This window comes from Papilio xuthus, unplaced genomic scaffold (assembly GCF_000836235.2).
Source record: "Papilio xuthus unplaced genomic scaffold, Pxut_1.1 DF827680.1, whole genome shotgun sequence".
NCBI lineage: Eukaryota > Metazoa > Arthropoda > Insecta > Lepidoptera > Papilionidae > Papilio > Papilio xuthus.
In genome coordinates this window covers 125,048-146,556 of record NW_013530969.1, presented here as the reverse complement: position 1 = coordinate 146,556, position 21,509 = coordinate 125,048, and the positions used below count along the sequence as shown (strand labels likewise).

At 34.8% G+C, this 21,509-nt stretch overlaps 1 protein-coding gene across 2 annotated transcripts in view; it reads left to right on the top strand.

Moving 5' to 3' along the window:
* LOC106117170 (GTP-binding protein RHO1) overlaps positions 1–21,509 on the top strand; it is a 41,787-nt gene that overhangs the window by 2,629 nt on the left and 17,649 nt on the right. Inside the window, exon 2 of one of the 2 annotated variants that reach the window (XM_013311306.1) lies at positions 10,677–10,730. The exons of the other annotated variant lie outside the window; for it this stretch is intronic. The gene's annotated coding sequence lies outside the window, so the exon portion shown is untranslated. The remainder of the gene's footprint in view (positions 1–10,676; positions 10,731–21,509) is intronic. 2 annotated transcript variants of the gene reach the window in all.

Genomic DNA, 21,509 nt, shown 5'->3' with positions numbered 1-21,509 from the left:
TGAAAATTTACAATATTATAAATGCTTAAGTTTAGACAGATGGATGGATGTATGTTTGTTAGAAGTTATCTAGAACGGATGAACGGATCTTGCTAAATTTGGAATAGATGTAGAACATAGTATGGAAGTACAAATAGGCTTCTAATTAAGTTAGTTTTCATTCAGTGCGGCCGGAGTCGTGAGCTACTGCTAGTGTCATATAAAGCAAAAACAATCTCACGACTAAAAATTCATTCTCAAATGCATTCCGTACTATAAATATGTACGAAGAGTCCGCAAAATTGTCCAATTGTGTAATTTCCTCGAATTGATGTCACCTTTTGCGAGCGGCAGTTGTGGGCAGGCTCGAGGCAGGGAAGATCACGAGGCGAGGCTTAAGTTTTAATGAGATAAGAGGTGTTTGGTTTAAATGAAAAAATGTTGAAAAATTACCTCGATATTTAACAATCATTTTAATAATGCAAATATGTTAATTGCACACTCACAGTCAGACAGAATAAAGTAATGTATGATTTCAATGAAATTATTATAAAATAGTGTAGGTTTGATGGAATCTTCAGGTGATATGGGATGTTTATTTATTACCAAAAGTCAGCAATATGTAGCAATAGTGAAGTTTGTCTTATGACATAGTACACAACAAAGTTGTAGAGGGGCGAGGGGGTGGGGGGTGGGGGAGTACATTAGTTTGTAGTTGTTGTGCGACATGCTGCCGTTGTTGTTGCCGACATGGTCCCCCGCCCCGAGCAATACTCCTGCTCCCACACTTTCTTACCATTAGTTTTTGTGACGCCACTTTAGCGCAAGCTGCGTCTTATGGAGCCAAACATTGCAAGTTATTGGAAAGTATATATTATTGCTTAACTATTAAAAAGTATTATAAGTTGCGTATATTATATAAATAATATTTTAAAAGAATTTACAAATATTTTGATAAAACTGCAAACAATTGTTATATTGTTTTAAATTAACGTATAAATATCATATAGAAGAGATGACAGAAAATGTTTGTAAGCAAATTTGAATGAACAATAGGTAGCTGAGTGAGTTATGTGTTCGCGTTACGAGCTGCTGATATATTTTGAAGTAATTTAGATAAGATAACTAACCGCCGCCGCCCGCCGCCCGCCTCGCCGCCGGAGTCTACGAGTTACGTTCCAAGCAAATATTTGTTCTGCGACTGCGAAACTTATCGTCTGATAAAGTTTTAATTGATAAATGGTATTAACAACTCCGCAAATCGTATCTCTCCTACCTTTATATTTAAGTGTGCCAATCAAATAAATTTTACCTGCCTGGATGATGGAATTTTTTTACCCAAAATCTTTTTAACTTTTTCGTAATCATTCATAGCAGAGTTAAAATGATTTCAGGTTCACTCCATAATCTTAATAATTGTAATAATCTGTGCTTATGACGCAAACAATGAGTCATAAAGATGTTTGTTCCACGTATGATGTGCTCGTTCTTGTATCATGCAATGTTTACATTTAAACTTTACCACAATATAGCAAAAGAAGAAGGAATATTTAAAAAGAAAAATACATCGCTCATCGCAAAATAAACAGAAACGTACTTTGTTGAATATTTGGAACTGAATCTCCATTGGGATATGCGCATGCATTTCTTCGGAGCAAACATTTGCTCGGCCGCTATCGGTGTCGTATCGCCGCCGCCCCCGCCGCCGCCGCCGCCGCCGCCGCGCCGTATCTCACACCAACGACCAAATGTTGTCACACAGCGCTAATGTATGCTCTAACACAGCGTCATGGAATGCTGAGCATGCACACTTTGTTTACTCAACCCCACCTACCTACTGCGATTTGAACTTTACACAAAGAAAGATTGACTTTTATATCTTTCCTTATGTAAAAGTTTTGTACTAGTATAAACACGTTGTTAAAGTAAAAAATAATTAATCTTGAGTAAACATCGTTATCTATGTTGGTCAATGGAAAAAAAAACATTTCCGCGCGGATAAAATTTTAAAAACAAAAGTTAGTCTTAAATATTATAAATATACATTGGAATGAAGACTCAAATTAACTAAGTTGAAGCGAGTTCCCTCGAGTACAAACAAAACGCACAACATGAGACACGCCGCACCGTACGGAGGGTAGAATAAACACGCCGTATGTTGTACAGAGTGTTTGCTGGGGGATGCGCGCACTGCGCCGCGCGCCTTACCGACACCGACAATATATGTACTAAGATTGATTTATGAGCGCCTAGTACTAAGTTGCTGCACGGTCTACTTTCATTTGGAAATCTTAAAATACATTTAGTTAATTTATTAGTTGTTTGTGTTTTGAAGAGCTTTATTTATTGGCTTCTGTTTACTTTGAAGATTTAAATGAGATACATACATCTCACTCTTGACAAAGTCTCTCTCTCTCTCTCTTCACAATGTCTTTTGATAGTTTATTACAAACAAATTAAAACTTAGCCTTCATTGTATATTGCGTACAGATTAGGCGGAGGGCAGTGTGACAAGTCCGAAAGACGAAAGACGAATAAATTTTAATCGGCACTGACATCATTTAGTTGGCCTTCGCGACAAATAAAATGTTGGGAGTAGTCATTGGCGATGTTTTGCAAGGGATTTGTATGGCGCCCAGCGACTGACGCGCGGTGACCGTTTGAACTTAGAAGAGAATTGTGGCGCCTCGCGATTGATTTGATTGTTTTACACACTTCAGACAGAAACTTGCTCAACCTCAGTCTAAACTTAAATTTGCAAAATGAAGGAGAGTGAATGACTAATTCAGTATTGTGACTAAACTGCAGCAAAACAATATATTGAGCAACGGTACCAGTTGACATATATAAACTTTAACATAAACTAGAAGTCCGCAGAGACAGGTTGTACCGCCGGGGGGCGCTGTCGTGTCGTCACACAAGCTCACTGACTCAACATCCACTGATATTGAACTGCAGGCAACCTTCCCAGTAATGCAAAGAATTATCAATCATCAAAAAGGCCACAATATCTGTTCTATTTTTATAACTGACAATGACGCACAATTGTACTGTATTTACTTAATTTCGTATGTGTAATTTAAAATATTAAATGATTGCAAGTAGACGAAACTACTTATTAAAGGCTTATTTAATTTAATCGAATTCATGTTGTAATTTATGTGTTATTTCGAATACTGAAACCTTAACGTACTTAATTCTCATTACAACAAAAAAAAACTCGTTTAATCGCGTCCGTTCACATGCAACTTTATAAGGCGTAAGTATCAAGTGCGGCGACAGATTCGAAGTAGTAATTAAAAATAAAAGTACGGCGAGGTATTACTTAATATACATTTATGGAGACTCCCTTAAATGTATAAAACAGGGCTGGTTAAGGCTACTCATAATTAAAATTAGTTCTCAGGATCTAATAGAGAACACGTAGTTCTTTTTTGAACAAAATGATTTCCTCGGACCATGGGAAAGATGCTGTATGACACTTTAAAGATTGCGAAAGGGCAAGTATCACATAAAAACCTACCAATAGATCGTTAACAATATAAACATGAGTCCACATTCATTCATTCATTTGTAGAAGCGCCACGCCGCGCCGCACCGCGCCACCGGCCGGTCAGAGCTGACAGTATAACATAACATTCAGCCGCGGGATGATTCATTTAATTTATCCCGCATCAAACGTATCATGTACACAATGTGTATGCTGTTGTGGCTTTTAATTCATTTATATTATTATAGCTTATTTAATTATCAAATTGTTCACAATCATTTAACTCAATTAGATATCATTTTAGGGACGATGTTAGTCAAAAAGTCGCTTTAAAATATTAGAATTATTGTAATTTGAATTAAAAATAATTTGATGTTGAATACAAGACACAAAAAAAAATAACCCAATTTTATGTAAATCAATATCCAAAGTAATAAGCCATTTCTAAATAGAAAGTACAAATTTAAATTCATGTGTATTTAGAAAGGGTGTTTACTCAGATATTTACATACGAGACCATATACAATGTACAAGGTGCGGTATGTGACCGCTATCTGTGCAAACGCATCAATGGACACCTCCTCCCCCCCCTGCCATCTCCTCCGCCACCACCTCACTCACGTCGCCCCTTCAATCGGTATCAACTTTAATTATAGTAATGAACGTTGATTGCATTTCTCAATGAAGTATTAATATGAAGATATCGTTCACATTGATATTTCTAATAATTATCTTAAATTAAATATAACTTACATGTACATACGCAAAGTTTACGCATTAGTAAACATGAACCGACATTCATGTCAATATAAGTACAAACTTCAGTATAAACGCAAATATTTATCTTGATTTAGCGATCGCGAACCTCGCTCCGACTTCACTGAGATCACGAGATTAACTCAACTACGCGTAACGTTAAACATACTCGGTCTATTTATAACAACAGCTTAGCTTACCCAGGACTTTATATTTCTTAAATATGTCCATATAGTTAGGTTTAACCACAGTCTTTTAGTGAAGTACACTTTAAGAAACGTTAATAATTTATGTTAGAAAACTTTGATTTAATACAGAGAGAAAACAGTTGCGTAGTTATTTTCTCTATTATTCGATGATGACAATGCAGTAGTTGTAACTGCGTTGTACAATTACTGCGATGTGTGTCCAATGTGTAATGACACGCGGAGTGCCTTGCTGTTGATCTTCGTGATGTTTTACTGTTGCACCACAGTAGTGATTAGTACTAGAAAAAATAACCACAGTACAGCTAGTTACAGCTAGTTCTCAGTACACAGGATAAAACGACAATTGCAACCCTTGTGCACTTTACAACTTATTTTAGTTGTTCCTTTTTAGATTGTTGTGTTTGACTTTATATCCGTGAGAGTATAATTCAATATCAATGTGTTAGTACTCATGGTTTTGCTGGAACAAGTTTTGTTTGAACAAGTTTATAATTTTCCGCGCAACCACAACGTAGAACCACTCACACATACTTATCTAAGCTTCGTTAATGACACTTTTTTGATAAAGTAACCTTAACATTGTGCAAAAAATTACAATGCAATATTATAAATAACCAATGCAAGACATGCACGAGATACTGACTTGGTTCGCTTCACATAAAGATTACATAACCGTCGTCATAATGACAGCCATCAAACATACATTGTAGCTATTCCGGTCGTGTGCGCCTCTAAAAACTATATGACATACAGACATTAACTACGCCTCTCACATATATAGTATTATACATACATACATACATACATAGCTGCACGTTGCGCGCCTACACTCACGTACAAAATATCTTACTCATGTTCTATTACACATTGTTTCATTACTACATGTCTTTATAAATGTCATCGTTTAAAATAAATAACAGGGAGAATCAGTTTTCGAAATTAAAAAGCAGTAGCACGGATGAGTTGATTAATTTCACTATCTTCATTTCTTTTCTTTTGTCAACTTTAGCGATCTAATAAACTTAACAAAAATTGATATACACACACCTTAAGTTTGATTTACTGATTTGCAAAAGTAATTAAGCAATTAAGTCGAATTCCATTTGTGCGCGAATGTACGTAGGCTACAGAGTACACATGTTATCTGGTGTCAGCGACAAAGTAAGGCATACAAATGGTTAGTTAAAGTGAGTACGAGCGCCGACACGGCACATTGTATGTCATTGTACTTCGATCAAACGACACCGGAAATGTTACGCAGTACTTTTGTGTTGTTATCGATGATCGTTCCTAACACAGCTAAATATAACACTTTATCTATACCTTCATCTTAACTACATTTATTTATACGAGATAGAAGTTGCCCGTGTCTTTGTCCGCGCGGAATTAAAAACAATAATGGGATAAATCAAAACTCTGAGTGACCAGTTAGTATATTCATGTGACAGTTTAAAAAAAGGTGCAGGGTTCAAAAGAAAGCGTTGACCTTATCAAGTGCGCAAATCGTTATGTCTTTACACTTTGTTGACATTTAAGGTAGGATGCAGCTGCCGACGAGACGGTTAGCTTCCAACACAACGTTAACTTCCCCCTCACTTTTGACGCCAAGAATGCATGGCGAACGCTTTTTGCGAAATGTGCAACGTAATAATTTATTTACGTATTTAAGGGTCGTCGTAGGTTGTAGTTGTGTGCGTAAATGTTTATTAATATTGTCACTAAGTCGTATGTTTTACATGTTTGTAAAATATATGTTTAACGCCAAGTTATCCAAATTATAATATAGTTGTGATAAAGACGATCTACTCGAATGATCTTTGCTCTGAGAAGTCGAGTTATTCATTATCAAAGTTCAATATCAAACTGTAGTCTGTCGATATTAAACAATTTTGGATTCAAGAGAAAGGGAAATTAATGAGCCGGCGAGGAGATTGCGAAGTGATGCCGAGTGGTGGCGAGTGGTGCCGAGTGGGCTGCGATACTTCGGCTGCCAATTAACTAAATTAACAGTCCAATGTTTAAGACAACGGCGCCCGTTCATGACTTTGCCAACAAAATTATTCCACTTTATCCAGTTGCCTGTTTGAACTCGCTTTAGTTAACTTTTCACATTACTTATTCGAGCATTTCATTTAATTTTATTGCTTCAGTAAATTATTTTTTTAACAATTCCTCTCTTCCCTCTGAATTACAGATATAGTTTTGTTTTCTTGCATAGTTCTTAGTTCATATGCAGAGAACGGTTTTAAAATGAATAAAAGTCAATAGCTTTTTCACGTAACTATTGAACATCTCCAGCACAAACTGTGTACATGAACGAGTATAGCTGCAGCAGCAGCGCGCACACCCGTCGCTCGGCAAACTTTCTACCTATTTGTATTTTGTTTTTGTATCGGAAACACACTAACGAAGGCTGTTGCGGGTCTCTCTAACATTTCAAAAGTTTTTTTTTACTCTTTCATTGTGGTTATCTCTGCGCTGCAACATTTGTACGTCAGAGGTCGCTGTTGACGTTTTATTGTTATGTCTTTACTATCACTATAAATCTTTTTTATTTCTTTATTTACACTGAATAATATCTGACAGAAAGTTATAATAATGGATATAAAATAGTTAAGAAGTATACACTTATATGATTTAACTAATTTGTCATTCTTCTCGCCGAGGAAAAACTACTTAGGAATGAGTCTATGTTGTACTACGAATAAAGCTTCTTAGGACACGTGGTGGTGTTGACATCTTGATTTAATAAAAGCAACAAGTAGTTCCAGGGTAGTCGTTGACAAGGAAGATAGATGGCAACACAATATTGACCTGTATATGGCAACGGCATATCTGGAAATCTATTCTGAGGTTTTTTTATTCTTTTCTACTTTATATATTAAGAAAAATGCAAAATGCAAAGAAAAACAGAGACTTTAGAGCTTACTCTTTTACATATTTTACAAGATTTTAAATTAGTTTTAGGTATGTGTACCGTTAGCGTCATCCGAATGTCGAGCGATACCGGGTCGAGAGTCTTACCGAAACAAAGAAAAGCTGGAAAATGCTTTAAATATTTAATAGAGACTGCTTTCTGCGATGAGGAGGTCTGGAGTGGCCACACTGCATGCTGCAAACTGCACGCTGCATTCTGCAAACTGCAACTTGAATGTTTGAAGCTGCATGCGCTTCGCGTCTTATTCCACGTTTGTTTACTTAACGTAGATGACTTTGCCTGTTGCAAACACGACACAGAACATTAATCTAATATGCTACTTCAAGTTGGCTGCAATTTAAGTAAACACACGACCGCCCGCCGCAAGGAGGTGCCGCTTTAATAATTCATTGTAGTCGGTTCCAATCCCCTGTCGAATAATATCTTTTGACGGAATACCTTTTACCTCAGTGCTGTGAAGATATACTTGTATTTTGAATACAGTGGGTTGGACCGCTTGTTGCGTCACCTAAACGCTCTTATATACAAGTAAAGTATAAAGTATACAATTTCTCGACCCCGATGACCTTCTCAATATAATTATCACGTAGTTATCGCTCCAGTTGGTCCAGACGCTGGATATTACAAAGAAAAAGCAATTTAACTTAAGCAATAAAAGTTACATATAATGTTTGTCCGTCGGAAAATTTTCACTTGAGATGACCTTCTGCTGGAGATAGACAACATTACTTGTTTTGAGAAATCTTTATACAAACTCGCTCTTACTACCATATATATACGAGTATTCTTCAGTTATTTCTTAAACGTTTATTTAAAAATATAATACAAGACCCACGAAGAATACGTTTTAAAAATATGTGTTTATGCTCTATGTCATTAACATTTTTCTGTGTTGGTGTTCTTTACCTTGGCTTTACCTTGGAGTATCGTTTGTTGTTGCGAGTTTTGATGTCATCAGTTGTATAAATTAGAATTAGCATAAACCTTATTATAATGCTTAATTTTTACTGGGATATTATTTATTTATTTTACAATTGTACTTTATTCTTGAAGGTAATAAAGCGTTTGTTATGTGCGCTGTGACTGTCTCAGGCTACAATTCCCGAGACGCGCTGTTTATTTCATGACATCTGCCACTTCTGATGCATCGTCCCAGCACAGCCTCGCTCGCGCCTGCACTGCGCGCGGTCAGTGTGGGGGTGCGGGGGCGGATCTTTATAGCTCGTACCACGCACAAATACGCTGTAGGCTGTTTTGTGCAACCTCCGTGTTACTTTGTTACCATCTGCTACATGTAACAATCTTTTGTATTGTATTGTAGATAAAGTTTTATTCTGTCTTGTCATAGAAAATATCTTCCTTATCGATATTATAAGTTAGGTACAAATATGTATAGCTTTTAAATTTATCAAATCAATCTTCAAGATGGCGGACGCTCAAAGCAAATGAATTCTCAGTCAATTATGTCTTTGTTGGTAATTGAATTTAAAATGACAAAGCGCTTGTAACTTAGCCGTAACTTAGCGCTCAATTAGTTGCAAAGTGAAATTTCTCGTCGGACTTGGAAACTTTTACATCTAACAGACTATTCTTTGTTTCCGGTGAACTTTCTTCGTTCATTAAAAGCTCATAGTGCTTTCATAGTTAAATGCTCGTTAGAACTAAGCGTCGTTAACATTGAAGGGAGTTCAACCGTCTCGCTTCTAGTACTTTTTGGAAGTGGCTGTTTGTTTTTTAGAAACCTTTCCCGTTTTAATACAACGAGTCGAGTATATGTCACGGGTACATTCATTAATTCCTCTACCTAAAATGTTTTAACGTTCTTATTATTAACACAACCTAACGAGTGCATTTCTATATAACCATAGATGTAAATGTTAGTTATATTTGAAACGTTACAAAACAAAAAGTAATTCAATGGTAGCAATCATTTACGTAAAAGTAACTCGGAAAAAACACCAATCCAGTCCGCTTGTTTAGGCCTGCTTGCCTTACTTGTGGCATGTGCACAGTTCAGCAAAAACTGAAATTCTAAAGCTATAATTGTCGAGACTGCCAGTACTTTATATAACGCCACTTTGTGATTTAAATTAATAATTTAGTGTAGTTTGTGACAAATGAATTTAATAAGAGAGCGCACAAATTAGATTTTAAATTAATGACCTCATCAGTGGTATTATGTTTATTTAAACAAAAACGAGGGTGTACTAATTCAGTTTGTAATGATCGCCGCAAATGAGGCATGTGCGTATGTTTAAATAGGCCTTTGCTCGAAACGACTTCTGTAATTTTATATAATCACAATAATTAAAGCTGTCGCCTGAAGTATAATAACGCCTCTTAAAGTTAATGTACATTTTTGATATTGTTCACGACTTTGAAATTCCCTTCCAAGTTTTTTATGTTTGTCATACTATTATGACTTTTTTGCTCTTGTAGAAACTTTTTGGAGAACAAAATTGTCTTCTCACTATTTTAACCATTCTCTACGGACATCAACAGTGGCTTTTGGTTTGAATAAGTTTTAAATAATACGCAATAAAATACATCACCATATTCTGCATCTTAAATGAATATAAGCGCCTTATAAAATTTTAATCAAAATTAGCGTTATAATATTATGTTCCCAAATAAAAGAATATATTTACAAAAGAATTATTGTTATTTTGATGTTGTGGGAAGCGATGTTATACTGATACATAATAGATTTGTTATTATATTTATTGTACATGTTGTTATATTTAGTGTCATTGTTTGTAAGTGGGAAATTCCATTGCATTTCATGGTGACGTCATTGTTCAAGACAATAAACAAAGTTTTGTATTGTTTAATATGTTGAAAAATGAAAACAAACATAACTTAAGAAATAACAATTTAAAGAATGTGTAATAAGATATACTAAATGAGGCCAAAGACTAAAGTCGTGTTGAAGTTAAAGTTTTATAGTAAAGATTTTAAAGTTTTTATATTAAAATTCAATTTGTTTACTCTCAAGGGTGAACCAATAAATAATGTTTAAATTATTACTTATTAAGAAGTATAACAATTCTAAGTCAAAATTAAAATGATTTAATGTATGTAGAGGAGAAGAGGTTCACTTCGTTCAGTTTGCGTCCGGAACATTTGTAAAGAGATAAATTTCACAAAGAAAAGTGATCATTGTAAAAGTTTGTTCGACTTTCGAGAAATGGATTATTGTCAGCGCGTGAAATATCACGCAAATTACGAATCTTATGAAAGATATCAATTTCACATATTGTACACATTCATCGTTGAAATAACTGATATTTATTTTTTCTTTTAGGTATTGCGCTCGACATTTTTGAAGACAGCAGTAAATTCTGAAAACTAAATACAGGTATGTTGTCTGAACTAAATTATTTTAATTTTCACCAGTTTTAACAGAAAATTGTATTTCTTCAATAATAAATAAAACTTATTTTTCTTCAAAAATACGTAATTATTTGTTTGGACAAAAGGAAAAGTCCCCGCGTGGTAACAACAAGCTTTAGGAGCGTATCCCTGGTCTAAAGTTATACAGCCAATTAAAAGTTAGGTGTCGTGGCGAGCGCCAGTGCTGCCCTCCCCGCCTCACACGCACGCGAGTGGACACTGTCGGTACTACAAACTCTGCTCAAGTTTTCATAATTCCACGCTAGGGGTGATGCAGAACTTTCGGGATTTTACTAAACTTCACTAATAACTAATTTACAATAGGTATTTAGGTATTTTATTTGGGTCTTCATGTTGTATCTCAGGACACAAGGAAATGTAGTGTCGAAAGCAAAATCGTTAACAAAGTTAAGCTCATTTAATATAAAATCAATAAAAATAATTCCATCGACTAAAATTTAATAAACAGAGAACCAAATTTCAATTAAGTTACAAACAAACGCAATTAAAATAACTAATTGATTTAACAAACATCAGAACATTGAACCCGACGAGTTTATACCGAGCTTCCCTTTCTTATTAATTTCATTAAAATATTGAAAAACAATTATTCTCTTTTTAGGCTGTCAGCCGTGCGATATCGTCTCATTTTCAATTCTGTTTATAATAAAATCTTCAATACAACAAAGTTATTTCTTTAAAATAATATTTTATTTAATCAAAACTTTTTATAAATCACAACATTCATATTACGTTTCTTTAACTCGTAAGATGTTTGAGAGAAAAAACAAGATAAGGAGTAATTTTTGTTTCGACATATTTGTTCAGCGATTTGCTGATGGAATAACATTTAACGTAGCAGCAGTAAGTTGTGTCAGGTCAGCATTATCATAGAGGGTGCTGCAGCAGGCAGCAGGCAGCAGGCAGGAGGCAGGAGGCGACCTCCTTTGTGCACAACACAAAGGAAGCTGAAAATCTTCGACATTTTTAATTCAGTCGCCGCTCGCTTTTGAATTGGATTTCTGATTACTAAATGCTTTCACAACCAACTGTTCTGTTCTGTTTAAACTTTAATTTTACTTTAAATATAAACTAGAGGATTTGTAACTATAACGCTGAACAAAACTATTTCGCTCGTCCATTTTATTTTATAACCCGAGTTAAATTAATTTTAATACCAAACTTTGACCCAAAAGATACAAACATATGTAAGTAGACGATCAAAACAACCTTTATAAAACAAGACTAGATCAAAACTAAACCATAAGTTAACTTTTGTATTAATATTATATTTTTCTCTTTGTAAGAAATCTCATCCTTATTGTAATTTCTCAGTAACATAATGTCCTATTTGTTTTATAGTGCAGAGCGAGGTGTCATTGAATATGACACTGTAGGTGTGTAGGTGTCAATGTGTCAGGTTACGTTTGCCCAGTGCCATCGTGTCCTGTCTATCTGATGAATTATGTTATGTGCATTAATTATATTTAACGCGTAAACACATTAAATTATTGATTATGCTGCAAAAAAGGACATATCGTTAAGATTTTCAATTAAAAACTATTGTTCGGAGTTAATGGAACCTATTGCACTAATCGAAGTTACTGGATAACATTTATATTACAAACATTATAAATGCTAATGTTTAAATGTATGGATGGATGGAGGCTTCGGATCACGGATCCCTATGAAATTTGCCGTAAATGTAGAAATAATCTTAATACTTTTATTTTAATGCGGTGCGGACGGAGTCTTTCGTTTATTAATAAGAATGCCAATAGCTAGACATGTTGTGTATGATTTACAACTCCGTAGTTTTAAATATAAAAGTGCACGCTATGCATGGTCTGCATGCACGGAATATTTGTTATATATACAAGCAATATGAAATAAAGAGAAGAAAGGCAGTAGCGCTCGCCGCTCGCCAGGGGACGCTGTGAGCCGGGAAGTCGGAGAATGAGCCGGAGCGAGGAGAAAGCCGCAAGTCGGAAGTATTTGACAAACGGCGAGATCGATCCTCGCAAATAAACTATTTTCTACGTCTATTACTTATTTCGTTATTGTCTTTTTGTTGTGTAGTTTACTTTTTAATTTCTATTTTTTTAAATAACAATTACAATCTAAAGTTTCCTTTAAAAGAACTTCTAGGTATATATTAATACAAGCTGTTGACCGCGACATCATCAGCGCGGAATTTAAAAAAATGCTCCCAGTGAAAATCCCGTAAAATCGGTTCAGTCGTATCGGAGATTACCTGGAAAAGAGCGGATTTGCCGACAGGTAGACAAAAATTATAAAAATTTCATTTTCAGCAACACATGCGTTTTCACGAAGTATGATTTTTCCAATTTGACATACAGACACTCTAGTTTTATTGATTGTATAGATTTCTTCATTAACGCTTCCATTTTTTTGTTTAAAAAAATTTAAGGATTATCGTTTGAACATGACAGGAACACAGACACAATTAGCTGATGTGATTTGTTGACATTTGCAACTCTGCTGTTTATTGTTTTATTTAGGAGAGACAATACATGTTTATTTTATGCACGTTTTATTGTAAAATACTTCGGTTAAATATAGTACATGTTTGAGTTTATTTTTGATATTTGTGTTAAAATGAACAAAGCATGTCAGAAAGATTTCTTAAACAATAATCTCGTTCTATTTATTTCATATAATATAACGTAGGTACGCTCCGGCAAAACTTATTCATTTGTTTACGTTTACAACTTCTCTATGTAGCAATTGATTAACTTTGTGTCAGAACAAAACAAGGTGAATGCCGGTGCCGGTGCGGTGACATCTGTTGATTTATTATAATACATTAATATCTGTGTGTTTACATTATATAATATATAAACGTCAACATAAATATTAGACTATACCTGTGAAATATTTATCCATTTATGTATAATAATAATAAAAATAACATGACTTTATCACAGTTATACATAAACAGGTATGTGTTTATCTTGATAATACATAGACATATCTTAATAGGTAAATGGACCTCATCTCGCGCCATTTGCATGTAAGATCCACACGCGAGAATTATATTAGTTTCATTAGTTAGAAAGGCTTTCGATGTTGTGTGCGGAAGTGCGCCTCTGTTCGGTAAGAGCTTGTTGTTATTGCCTTGTGTACATATCGTATGCACCAGTTATGTTTCACAAGGAAATCTACTATACTGATGAAATTATATTTAAATAAATAAAGCTAGGCATTGGTATATCACATTTCAGTATAAAGTTTGTAAGTGATGGTGACCAGAAGACATTAAACTATTTGTTGGTTATGTTGTATGATCTTGGTAATTTTAAATATATTTTCACCAACTTATCTTTCTTTTTTACTCGACAAATATATTTCATCAATATATATATATGTAAATATATATATAAAATGTAAATAAAGGTACACTTTAGTGATATAATGTTGATTTAACGAGACCCGCTGCCGCATTAACATACCAAATGCGCTCAAATTGTGCGTAAAACGTTATTACTTGGACGTAACACGACATGATTGCACAGAGCAAGCAGCACAGAGCGGCCGCCACTCTCTGTGCTCCCTCTCTCTCTAGTCTGTGCGCACAATAATATTTATAATGTAATACGTTCATAATGCACATGTTGTTATGTAAATCCTTACAATACTTTTATTGTATACTAAATAAATGATAAAAAATTTAATTGGCTCTTACATTGCTTCTTATTTGATATTATAGAATATGTCCTATTGTAGGGGATGAAAATAAGACAGATATTGGTTTTTTATCCGCACAGTTCCACTGCTGCAGGTTTTGTCTACTCTTTTAAAAATTGTCGGAGAACGTCCTTCGCAATTAACTCGTAGATTTGTATCAATTCTCTGGGGCAATATATTAGAGGGTAGAAGTGGGGATCGGGGGCGGGGGCGGGGTGCGGACTGGAGCGATTTATGTACGCAATTTGTACATATTGCTACTTCTATATATTGTTCAGATTCCAAATTAAAACTTAACTTTTTTGTTTAATTTTACTTCTCGTCCCGAACTTAAGTTTGTTATTCTTTTTCAAAACATTGCTACAAATATATGCATCATGTTTAAAAATAAAGGCGTAAGTACCGGATACAGTATTCTGTTGGTGTTTATCGTGTGTGTTATCGCGGACCTTCATAAAGCTATCAATACATCGCTTAGCTCATATTAAAGGCTCCGAATACGTTCACATCGAGACAAAGGGAAAACAAATGTAGGTCGCATAGACAGCGCCCCGACCCGCCCCGCTCCGCCGCACCCCGCCCTGGCCCGCACTCCCGCTACTGTGGACTACCTTAGAGTTTGGCAACAAGTGTATGAAAACATTTACACCAAAGTGATATCTACACATGTAAGTTATAAAAAGCAATACGTTTTTTCGTCACAAGCACGTTGCGGTGTACATTCTAGTTAATCTAATACTTCATTTACTATTCCATTAATCAGCGTCTGAAGTTTATTTTCTTGTAATGTCTTCATGCAAAATGCTTATTGTCTACTCGCGTCTAGACAAAATTCAAGGGAAATTTTATTTATTTTCGATTTATTTCATAAAACGTGCGGCAAAAAGCTTTTCGTACACTCACACAATGATAGATAAATCGTAAGTTAATAGAAGAAAGAAATATTTCGTTTGATGTGCTCCGGCGAACTTGAATGCGATGATTTAATGTCACTTAGGAGACTGTCACTTTCCTCTGAGCCGTCTCGTCCCCCTCACCGCTCGCCACCTCCCCCGCACACCCCGACGACATATCTATGTAACTAACTTTCTTTGTATAGAAACTTTTTTCTTTCGTTTGTTTGTTTGTTTGTTGTGAGTAAATCTGTATTTATCAAAATGTCCGTAAATACGTTACAACAACTTCCTTACAAATCTTGGCAACAGTATTATTACAGTTAAGTGCCGTAGATAAACAAACTTTATTCAAATATACTTTGGAACGTCAGTTTAAGTTTAGAGATTCAGATAATATTAAGATTACAGCGCTAACTTTTTTTTAGACAAAACAAAAGGTAATTGACGTAACGTGACGAGGCGTATGAAGTGTATACTTCGATCTTTTGCGATAAAACTTTAATATATTTCCTCGTCGATTGTTATCAGCGAAGCTCCACGTCACAGGTCACGTCTGTCTCCAGTCCCAGTCCTTACCTTCCCATTAACCTTCACATTATTAAGACATTTTTGGCGACTCCGTCTTAAAACTTTATATTTAAACACCAAAGTGTTCAGAAAATGTTCCGTGTAATATACAAGTTGTTTCAGAAACTTAACAAGTTTCGAACTTGGAATTACTAATAAGAAATTCTTAGTAGTCGCTTTGTGTAGAATTTTGTATGTACTTCACAAATTCCTTCGTTCATACTTATATGTATGCCGAAGGCTTATTAGATTAAAATCTCTATAAATATACTAAAACTTTAATTTTGGAAATAATTAATTTGAAATGAAAGTATTTATTATAGTTTCCGACTTATTGGAACATTGGAATATTCAGTTATAATTTAAGTATCTCGGAGGTGTAAAATCTGGCGCTGAGGTCGATTTAAAAAGGATTTCGTATTGTATACTGGAAAACGCTCATTTTTCCGACATTAGCAGACAAAATTACTATTCTTATACATTGAAAGTATTCTTGATATTACTATGTATTGAACATAATATTTAAGTTGCAAAAGTAAAATTGAATCATGTACATAAAATAAAACTTATTAAAAATACGAAGCAACACAACTTTATAGTTTGTTTCGATGTAAACGCTTTGACAAGCAAAATTCAATATATGTAAAATAAACAATCTCAGAATATTGCCTTTATCTTCGGTGCTCAGGCGAATTTCATAGATCTGGTCGTCGCTTGAGAAATTGTTTCTCCAGCGAAATGTATCGGCACAGGACGTTGGTGTCGGCGTCGCTACATCAATAGCGCTCACAATGTCATCCATCAAGTTTTTTTACGCAAAGGTAAAATATATATTTAGGCACATGTTTTCGATACATTACGTTTTATAAAATAAAACGGCTATGATTTTTCTATTCAATTAAACTCGGTGTTTATTATAGGTATGATAAAATATTAGGTTTTGATTTATGAAGGTCGGATAAATTAATTTTGTGTTCTTTAAATAAAAATATTATACTCATACCATACGCAAAGCCAAAGAAGATATAAGAAATCTCTTCTCCGCACTGTACAGGACAACGTTCATCTTGTGCCCGATCAGAATATATCTACATATTGAAAGTGAGTTTTATGACACACAAATAAAGCGATGCGTGGCTGGGTCCGTCTGATAAGTGATAACACATCGATGTGATTGATGATGACATCAGCCGTGTCTCTGTCACACAAATCTACCTCTATTAGCAAACACAGCATCGCAATGACAGAACTTTGTAGTCTGATATATTAAGTCCGATTGTCCGATGTTCTGTAAGGCTACAACTTTCACCATGAGTACGACGGCAATGTTAGTGCGGATGTGAAACTGGCAACAGGAACTGCACCTTAACACGAGCTCCGGATAAAAAAAGCAATGGTTTTTATTATGCATTCTCTACAACACTAATTGCATGCCGTTGAACCACTTACTACGGTATTTGTGTTGCTGTTTATAATATAATCGCTTTGTCTTGTGTTTGCAAGAATATTCAATATAATAATGTAAGTTGTTCGAGTCATTGATGTAATCACAACAAAGGTACGTCATCTTAAAGTATCTGGATTCTTCAGATCACAGAATTTGTATTCATGAGAAAATAACTGCTCAGTATTTGATGAGTGAATTAAAGATACTAAAGTTTTTAGCCGCTGACATCAACTACCGTTGGTTTGAAGTGAGGCCAACAACAACAGTTTATTACTTACAAGATCTATCCTTTAATTGAAACATTGTGTTGTGCTCACGCAGATTTTTGCTTGCAAAAATTGTGTTTTTAACTAGACAATAATTTGGTAATGTAAATATACAGCATGTGTAATGTACGAGTAGTGAACGTGTACAGCGGCGCGATGGCGGAGGTAATGAGTCGCGACACAATGTAAACACAATTAGTACTCGATTTATGCGGCAAATTAGTTAGCACACAAATTATGTATGTTTAATAATTCTCCAGCTAATGACAAAAGCAAACTATTGAGATATAAATTTGTTTTTAGACTATGTTGTAGCATTATTAAACACCGAGCTTGTGTCCGGTTCAACGTACGTATGTACGTAACTTCTTGTGTGTGTGTGTGTGTGTGTGTGTGTGTATTGTTCAGAATTGAAATAATAAAATACAAAGTAATACTAAAGTTTTGAGCGACAATATAAACTTGTTTACAATATTATATATTTATATGTCATTGACCAGAGAGAGGGAATGTTTTACTTTATTTATTAGATCTGCATAATTTATGATTTCTTTTTAATTTAACTTCGCCAAATGACTCTGCGATCATTAAATGCCTAAGATAAATTTGCATTAATTAGATCGTTAGTAATTGGAACAGCAATTACAGACGCGGCGAGATATCTCTATTGTCAAATGGCGAGGTGGCGGGGGGGGGGGGGTCGCAGGTTTAAATGCTTATTAATGTAATTGTAGGACCAACTTAACGATACTACAGCTTTATGCGACATTTTTTGAATACGAACAACTACATTATGAAAATTAAATCGTCGAGCTTCTTTTTATCGGAATAGGCGTATCACGTAGCTATTAGAATTAACTAAGCATCTCTACGGAATGCTATTCATGAAAAGCCCTTGAAAGAAATTGCTCCTTCTTCCTCGTAATAAATATAAAATTTCAACTAAAATGTGCATTTACCGGCCCATTTATTACTTGATTACATTTCTTTGCAGTAAGTGTTAATCAGTCTTGATAACTCTGACACGTGTTTAAATCACAGTTTACTTAATTACATTTAAAGTACACGTGTCCGAGAAAGACGAAATGAACTTCGATTATGTTTTATATATTATACATTAATGTGGAAAATGATTAAATTGCATTAAACGAAACGTAAGCAAAAATCCTTAAGTAATTGGACAGTATAAGGATGAGGTAAACTTTATGATTCGAAAGAGATGACATTAAAGTGATAGCGACTGTTCAGCTCTATTTTACTACACCTTTTATTGGCACTTTGTCGTGCGATGAAGTCACACACAATAGTTCTGATAGTTAAATGAATTGCTGACACAAATACCACATCCATCAAATGTTACACAAAATCATTTCAAAACCAAATAAGATTACTATTAAAATATCACAAAAAAGGAACAACATTAACAATGAGAAATATATATAAAAAGCTGAAAGAAGTCTGGTGATTTACAAAGGCGCGTCGATCTTTGTCTAACTTTATGCTTTCTTTCCTTTTATTTTTGCTCAAGATATTAACATATTTATCTCGGGGAGTTGGAAAGGGTTTTTCCATTATATTATAATTCAGGTTAAGTAGCGCAGTTAACTCTTATTTCAAAAAATAATAACTTGCCTCGTAATGTAGGAGCATACTTTATACCTCCGCTTTCAGAAAATAAATTAAATATATTCTGGAAAAAAATGCTTACAATGTTGCGGTATTTTTTTTTGTTTTTAGAGAACTAGCTTTCCTGTGGTAATTATATTATAATTTAGTAATTTAATGCGCTTATTAACTATTTTTCGTTCATTGTATGTTTTATGAATTGCTTCTGACATCGTGCTATATTCCAAATATTTGCCAAGAATGATTTTCCTCTCTTTATAACATTTATGTGAATGATTAAGGTTCTTTTGTGTTATTACATCTATCTTGTTGTAACATCTTGATGTGTTTACCAAATAAATATGATTTTTAACAATAAACGAATAAGTAATTATGAAGTATATTAATTTGTCTCAATTTGTCTTATGCATCAAATATATGTATTATACATATGTCACGAAACATACGGAAAATTATTGAAATTAGTTTACTATTTTGAAAACGAATAAATATATAATATTATAATTTTCTTGAAGAATATGTTAAAGTTAAAATGCACTGCGACGTCTTTACATCAGTAATGAGGCTAAGTGAAATCCCTCGTTACAGGAAGCCAACTTGTGCTGTGCGCGGCCACTTACTGCAACTACCTCAAGTGCTAGGCAATTTGTTGAATATCATAGGGTTCTTTCTACTTCTAATATTATTAAGTAATACATACAAAGGATGTTTATTTGTTTTTTATGTCGTGCATTTAATAGTATCGATACATTACTTTATCTTTCCTGCATTTATACTTTAGTTGAAGTATCATGTCATATCAAAAGATATCTCACCGAGATGCTGGCTTCATTTTCTTTTCATTGATATTGCATTGGCTTGTTGACACCGATAGGTCTCTTGAGCGGCAAAGTCAAGCCTCCGCCCGCCTCGGCAGTCGGCCAATTAGTGTCGCCGCATCGTCCGTCAGAAATTGAGTCGAGTCGTCGCGGCTTCGAATTCAAGAGCGCTTGTGCGCTCATCTAAACTGGAACTTTTACACAAAAATGTTTGACACCCCTGGCGCCAAATCTTGCTTCCACGTAAGCTCAGCCATCAGGTGCATAAGCCCTAGTTACCGGCGGCCGCGCTGTGAGCCGTGATAAAGCCTAAATGATTTATTTCCTCCGCACAGAGGCAGCGACTCGCTGTCAGGCGACGCGACGCTGAACTGTGTTCAGAAAAATACGTATTTAAATGAACTAGTACATACACAGGTATTCACTTGCGCTATGCGCTTGTATATTGTCTACATTCTTTAGCTTTTAAAACTGCAAGACCTTAGCTATTTTTTTAAATGGAAGACATTTTCTTTTTAACATTATTGCATTTATTTTAACATGTATATTTACAAGTAGTGCATATTTTAAATGGTTGTTTTTTTAAATTTTTTATATCATAAGGTGGCAAACGAGCGAGCGGCTACCTGAAATCGCTGAAATAGCGAAGTGACCGTTGCCCATAGACATACGCAATTGCATATGCGTTGCCTACCTTTAATCGACGGAGGAGAGGATGCACAGAAAGAAAATATATTGGAAAGGTTCCATGCATCCTCTCATCCGGAAAGTCCACTTCCACTTCCCATCCTTTCCTTATAAGGAAAAAGGTGCGAAGGGAAAGAGGACTAAATTAGGCCTCCGGGACGCAATGGTGTCTGATAACGTTTTAGGATATAGGTGTACAAAAGAAAAATTAATATAATTGACTTTAAATTAAATGCAATAATGATATTAAGTAAATATATAAACAGACTAACTATTCAAAGTAAATTATTTAACAAAGAAGATGCTCAGTTGTAATACTTTATGTATTATAACAAAAGGCGAAGTTTATCAGATCTTGTGTTTAATTAAAGACTTGAGTTTAAGTCTGCGCGCTCGGTCTCGCGGTGTCGCGGTCTCGCTGCCAGCGCCCTCCAGCGAACACTAGTTCACTTGTAATATTATCTACGTTAACACTTCACACACTTTTGTTTTGAAAATATAAAACATACAACACATTGGTATAAATTATAACATTAATAACTAACTGTATACACAACGAACGCTCTAAAATCAAACAAACTAACATACGACATGAATTTGTAAAACCACTTTATATGGGTATGTGGTTCATTGCAAGCGATGTGATGTTACCTAGCAGTAGCTGCTGGTACAATGTCTCCTGTCACAATGTAATCGCTCCGCTCCAGATTGTTCTGCTGCGACTGCGAC